This window comes from Ranitomeya variabilis, chromosome 5 (assembly GCF_051348905.1).
Source record: "Ranitomeya variabilis isolate aRanVar5 chromosome 5, aRanVar5.hap1, whole genome shotgun sequence".
Classification (NCBI taxonomy): domain Eukaryota; kingdom Metazoa; phylum Chordata; class Amphibia; order Anura; family Dendrobatidae; genus Ranitomeya; species Ranitomeya variabilis.
Window position 1 is genome coordinate 373010215 of NC_135236.1, and position 6755 is coordinate 373016969.

Genomic DNA, 6755 nt, shown 5'->3' on the forward strand with positions numbered 1-6755 from the left:
ACCCCAAAAATACCCCAAATTCATTAAAATATTTTGGACACCAGAAAAATTTTTTTTTTTTGTTGACCTGTGTAATCAATGCACTTTATTCCCCATGCTTATTCCTAGACCAATCTCTCGTTGGGGATGTTCTCCTTGCGGTAATTGTGTTGCCAGTTCAAATGCTGAACATGCTGTAGACTTGCAGAGATCGGGATGTCGTCACGGACAGGAGGCATATCAAGAGTTAACAAATTTAGTAACAGTTGAAAGCTCCACACAAGGAGGAAGTGGATATGGGAGGCAAAGATTATAACGATATGGGTGTTGGAGGGGAGAACGGGGTAAACAGGTGTAAGGCGTATGTTCAGGAAGGGGAAAGAAGAGTACAACTTATCAGTCTGTCGGCTTCTTGATTGCAGCGTCTCTGTTTCCAACAATGGCACTGACAACAGCGGCACGTGATGTCTCGGGGTTGTCATGGTTAGGCGGAGATCCGGTCCCTTGATGCAGATGGAGAGTCTTTGATACATTAAGCGGGTTCCCGTACCCGCAGTTTCCTCGTACTGGTCTCAGTTCGTTATACGGTATCGCCGGAGTGTGGCTCTGCTCCGCAGCACAGGCAGGGAAGGGACATATACTGGCTCAGTCACTGGTACAAGGCTAGGCCGCACGCACGCAGCAGTCACAGGTGAGTAACCTCCCGGGGAACGTAGGGAGAGCCGCTGTCTGATGTCCGCGAGCAGTGGACACAATTACAGGGATTGCGCTAGGTGGGCCTACGCTTACAGGATGCCCCACTACAAAGGCCTGTACCTCACCCTGCTGCGCTTTATGTCTTCCCGCCAGAACTCCTGCTTTTCTCCCATGTGCAGTCCTTTTTATCCCTGACCTGCCCCCTGCTGACAAGTGCAAAGGTCGGTCTGGGCCAGAAAGCTGTCCCCCGTGCAACAATTATGAGTTCTGTCAGTTCCGGAACCAGCGCAAGAGAGGTACCCCCGAACCGGTTCATCTTCTAACAATGCCACTACATTCTTTACATCTGATAACAAAGCATTTAACCCCTCTCTGACATCTTACATTCTGCTCTATCCATGTGCCCTGGGGCTGTCTGCCCATGGACGGGATATTACGTCATAGCGATCGGCCGCGCACACCGATGGTTTGAGGCCGATCGTGGTCAGGTGTCAGCTGATTCTCACAGTTGACACCCGGCACTAAGTGCCAAAATGCGATCACAGACTGCTCCCGGCCCTTTAACCCCCGAAGTGCTGTGATTGAGCATGATGGCAGCATTACGAAGCAGGCACAGGGGCTGACAGCCCCTCTGCCTTTGGATCGGAGACCCCACGGCATGACTCGGGGTCCCGATTGCTGCCATGGAGACCCGATGTCATCATGACGACATCTGGGTCTCCAGAGTGGTTCTGCCTTGCGTCTGCTCCTTGCGGTTCTGCATTGCTCCGCTCCTTGCGGTTCTGCCTTGCATCCGCTCCTTTCGGTTCAGCTCACGGCACTGTAACCAGCATTCCTGTTCTGCTCTCTGCTCCACAACCTTGCGGTCAGGCTCTACTTCCGTTCTCCAACTGAGTCCCTACCTGTCCCCATATACCCTCCAGTCTGAATAGGCCCCTACCTGTACCCATATATTCTTCAGTCTGAATAGGCCCCTACCTGTACCCATATACCCTCGTCTGAATAGGCCCCTACCTGTCCCCATATACCCTCCAGTCTGAATAGGCCCCTACCTGTACCCATATACCCTCCAGTCTGAATAGGCCCCTACCTGTACCCATATACCCTCCAGTCTGAATAGGCCCCTACCTGTCCCCATATACCCTCCAGTCTGAATAGGCCCCTACCTGTACCCATATACCCTCCAGTCTGAATAGGCCCCTACCTGCACCCATAAACCCTCCAGTCTGAACAGGCCCCTACCTGGTTCCATATACCTGCCCGTATTCCTGTCCCTACCAAGTCAGTACCTGTCCTGCTAGTGTCTCAGCCATGCCTGCCTGCCAGTGTCTCAGCCATGCCTGCCTGCCAGTGTATCAGTCGTACCTGCCTGCCAGTGTCTCAGCACTGTCTGCCAGTTGAGCCCGTTGCCTGCTCCTGTCCTAGCGTTCCATCCCCCAGTTGGATCAGCAGCCACAGCCAGACACCACCCTGGAGTGGTACCTGGCAGACACCTGCCACACAAGCCTGACCTCACATCAGAGGCTCCAGTGAACACCAAGGTAGCTGCTTAGTCACACCCCTTCCAGGGTAGTCTGGTTTGTGGCACAGTGGGGCCACTCCCTGCACGCTCTCGTCAACTTGTCAGTGTGAAAGTGTAACAACAATTTTGTGTTTTCAAAGTCAAACGGCGCTGCTTCTTTTCTGAGCTCTGCCATGCGCCCAAACAGTGGTTTACCCCCACATATGCAGTACCAGCGTACTCAGGACAAATTGCACAACAGCTTTTGGGGTCCAATTTCTCCTGTTACCCTTGGTAAAATAAAAAAAATTGGATCTGAAATTTTTTGTGAAAAAAAGTTTAATGTTCATTTGTTTTAAACATTCTAAAAAATCCTGTGAAGCACCTGAAGGGTTAAAAAAAATAGTGTTGTAAAAATGAGAAATCGCTGGTCAAATGTTAGCCCTTATAACTTACTAACAAAAAAACATTGGTTCCAAAACTGTGCTGATGTAAAGTAAAACATGTGGGAAATGTTACTTATCAAGTATTTTGTGAGACATATCTCTTTGATTTAAAGGGAACCTGTCACCCCCCAGAGCGTTTTTAAGTAAAAGAGCTACCTTCAGCACTAAGGCTGCATTCTATGAAGGTGGCTCTTATGCTTAGTATCCCTAGGAACGGTGAAATAATCACTTTTATAAATTTCACGTCATACCTCTATTGAGTCAGGGAGGTATGATTTCTCCCTGACGCAAGCGCCTCGCAGCAGTCCATCATCCCACCAGGCGTCGCCTCCTCTCTGTCTTGTGCCGTCACAGGCGCCTGCACTCTCTATTTCTCGGGCATGTGCAGCGCCCCAGAGTCCTGGTTGTTGCAGTAAGGTCGTTCTTCCACCAGGGGGAGTGATGTTACATCTGAAGGCAATAAAGGAGATCTCTTTACCAGGTATCACAAACAACACAACACACTTCACACTCCAGTCCTCCAGGGGGAGCTACGCTCCTATCTAGGGTTGAGCGACTTTTACTTTTTTGGGGTCGAGTCGGGTTTTGCGAAACCTGACTTTGTCAAAAGTCGAGTCGAGTGAAATCGGCCGATTATCATGAAAAGTCGGGGATCGACCGAAACATGAAACCCAATGCAAGTCAATGGGGAAGCATAGTCGGCAGTGAGTGGAGGCCAGGAAAACACCTACAGTGCCCATTTTAATGGCAAAAACATCCATTCTTGTTACTGAAGCTTGTCAATATTAATTTACTTTATAATAATAGTTAGGCATTGGAAATTGGGGGTCATTTGGCGAAAGATGTGGGGGGTAGGGCTGGTTAAAGTTTTTAGTGGGCCCAGGAAACGTGGACTACATCACGGCGGTGGAGCAGGGAGAGGTAAGTATTTCAACGTTGCAAGTGCTGTGATCCTGAGCAAGCAGGGGGGGCCCACTCGTTCGCATTGGCACTGGCACAGGGCCCCTCACAGTACGGCGGTGTGTTTGCACGGCGGGGGCGCCTCCCACCGGCAGCGACACTTTTGCGTACTATGAGGTGCCCTGTGCCAGTAACGTCGCCAACAAGTATGCCCCCCCACCTGATGAAGGAACCTGCACTTTCACCTGCACCTTCCACTTTGTCCCCGTGTAAGGTGGTATAGTATGCGGGAAGAGGAACCTGACTTTCAGCAGGGTCAGATTCTGGCTGTGTAGAGTACAAGGGGAATGTAGTGGTCTGGGTCAATGTACCAGCGGACTCATCTAGCAGTGGCTGGGCAATGGGCAGGATGAGGAGGAAACACAGATCTAGGCCCAAATAATAAAGTGGGCTAAATGCAGTTCAAAATTGGTAACATGACTAACCAGGCGGCATTGCTTTGTTCAGTGGAGGACAACTGTAATGAGAGGCTGACACGGTGAGTAGGCCCAAATAAGTAACTAGGCTAAATGCAGTTCTAAATTGGTAACAGTAGGAAACAGGCGGCACTGCTTTGTTCAGTGGAGGAGAACACCAAGCAGCGGCAGACACCGTTACTAGGCCCCAACCAAACTAGTAGGCCAACTGCAGTGTTACATTAACAACTACCTAATGAGAGCCTGAAGGTCGAAGCTCAAGAAAACCAAACAGGAGGAAACCCAGGAGCGGCAGACACCGTTAGAAGGCCCCAACCAAACTAGTAGGCCTAATGCAGTGTTATCTAAACAACTACTTAATGAGAGCCAGAAGGTTGAAGCTCAGACAAGGAAACCTGGAGGAGAACACCAAGGGGGAGGAGACCACCAAGGAGCGGCAGACACCGTTACTAGGCCCCAACCAAAGTAGTAGGGCAACTGCAGTGTTACATTAACAACTACTTAATGAGAGCCTGAAGGTTGAAGCTCAGACAAGGAAACCTGGAGGAGAACACCAAGGAGGAGGAGAACACCAAGGAGCGGCAGACACCGTTACTAGGCCCCAACCAAAGTAGTAGGGCAACTGCTGTCTTAAATAAACAACTACTTAATGAGAGCCTGAAGGTTGAAGCTCAGACAAGGAAACCTGGAGGAGAACACCAAGGAGGAGGAGACCACCAAGGAGCGGCAGACACCGTTACTAGGCCCCAACCAACGTAGTAGGGCAACTGCTGTCTTATATAAACAACTACTTAATGAGAGCCTGAAGGTTGAAGATCAGACAAGGAAACCTGGAGAATACCAAGGAGGAGGAGAACACCAAGGAGCAGCAGACACCGTTACTAGGCCCCAACCAAAGTAGTAGGGCAACTGCTGTCTTAAATAAACAACTACTTAATGAGAGCCTGAAGGTTGAAGCTCAGACAAGGAAACCTGGAGGAGAACACCAAGGAGGAGACCACGAAGGAGCGGCAGACACCATTACTAGGCCCTAACCAAAGTAGTAGGGCAACTGCAGTGTTACATTAACAACTACTTAATGAGAGCCTGAAGGTTGAAGCTCAGACAAGGAAACCTGGAGAACACCAAGGAGGAGGAGAACACCAAGGAGCGGCAGACACCGTTACTAGGCCCCAACCAAAGTAGTAGGGCAACTGCTGTCTTATATAAACAACTACTTAATGAGAGCCTGAAGGTTGAAGCTCAGACAAGGAAACCTGGAGGAGAACACCAAGGAGGAGGAGACCACCAAGGAGCGGCAGACACCGTTACTAGGCCCCAACCAAAGTAGTAGGGCAACTGCTGTCTTATATAAACAACTACTTAATGAGAGCCTGAAGGTTGAAGATCAGACAAGGAAACCTGGAGGAGAATACCAAGGAGGAGGAGAACACCAAGGAGGAGGAGACCACCAAGGAGCGGCAGACACCGTTACTAGGCCCCAACCAAAGTAGTAGGGCAACTGCTGTCTTACATAAACAACTACTTAATGAGAGCCTGAAGGTTGAAGCTCAGACATGGAAACCTGGAGGAGAACACCAAGGAGGAGGAGAACACCAAGGAGTGGCAGACACAGTTACTAGGCCCCAACCAATGTAGTAGGGCAACTGCTGTCTTATATAAACAACTACTTAATGAGAGCCTGAAGGTTGAAGCTCAGACAAGGAAACCTGGAGGAGAACACCAAAGAGGAGGAGACCACCAAGGAGCGGCAGACACCGTTACTAGGCCTCAACCAAAGTAGTAGGGCAACTGCTGTCTTATATAAACAACTACTTAATGAGAGCCTGAAGGTTGAAGCTCAGACAAGGAAACCTGGAGGAGAACAACAAGGAGGAGGAGACCACCAAGGAGCGGCAGACACCGTTACTAGGCCTCAACCAAAGTAGTAGGGCAACTGCTGTCTTATATAAACAACTACTTAATGAGAGCCTGAAGGTTGAAGCTCAGACAAGGAAACCTGGAGGAGAACACCAAGGAGCGGCAGACACCGTTACTAGGCCCCAACCAAAGTAGTAGGGCAACTGCAGTGTTACATTAAGAACTACTTAATGAGAGCCTGAAGGTTGAAGCTCAGCTTTTTCAGTGGAGGACAGCGTGATTGAGTGGCGCAGACAGACAAAGGTAGTATGTGTTAACTAAAAAAGTTGGCTCTATGCAGTTTTAAATTGGTTACAGGGGTACACAGGCAACATTGATGTGGTCAGAGGAGGACAATTGGAAGGAGGGACTGCAGAAAGACTTCCTAGGCCTAAAATAATAAAATAGGCTATATGCAGCTTCCATTATGTGGCAGGGGTACTCAGGCAGCATTGGTGTGGTCAGCGGAGGACAATTGGAAGGAAGGACCGCAGACAGACTTCCTAGGCCTAAAATAATAAAATAGGCTATATGTAGCTTCCATTATGTGGCAGGGGTACACAGGCAGCATTGGTGTGGTCAGCGGAGGACAATTGGAAGGAGTGTCTGACACAGTAAGTACTCCCAAAAACAAAATAGATGTTAATGTCTCCCAAACCCCCCCCCCCCCCAAAAAAAAAGGGCATACTTAGGTACAGGGGTGTGCTCCTATGCTGACTTTCAGACATTGTAATTTGGCGCAAAGTATTTACTGGTGTAAATGTAGGATAGGGCCCCTGACTATTTTAACTAGCATCATACATGTCAACAAGTTGTTATTGTCAGTGCCAGGCATTGAAGGATTTCAGCGCATAGACT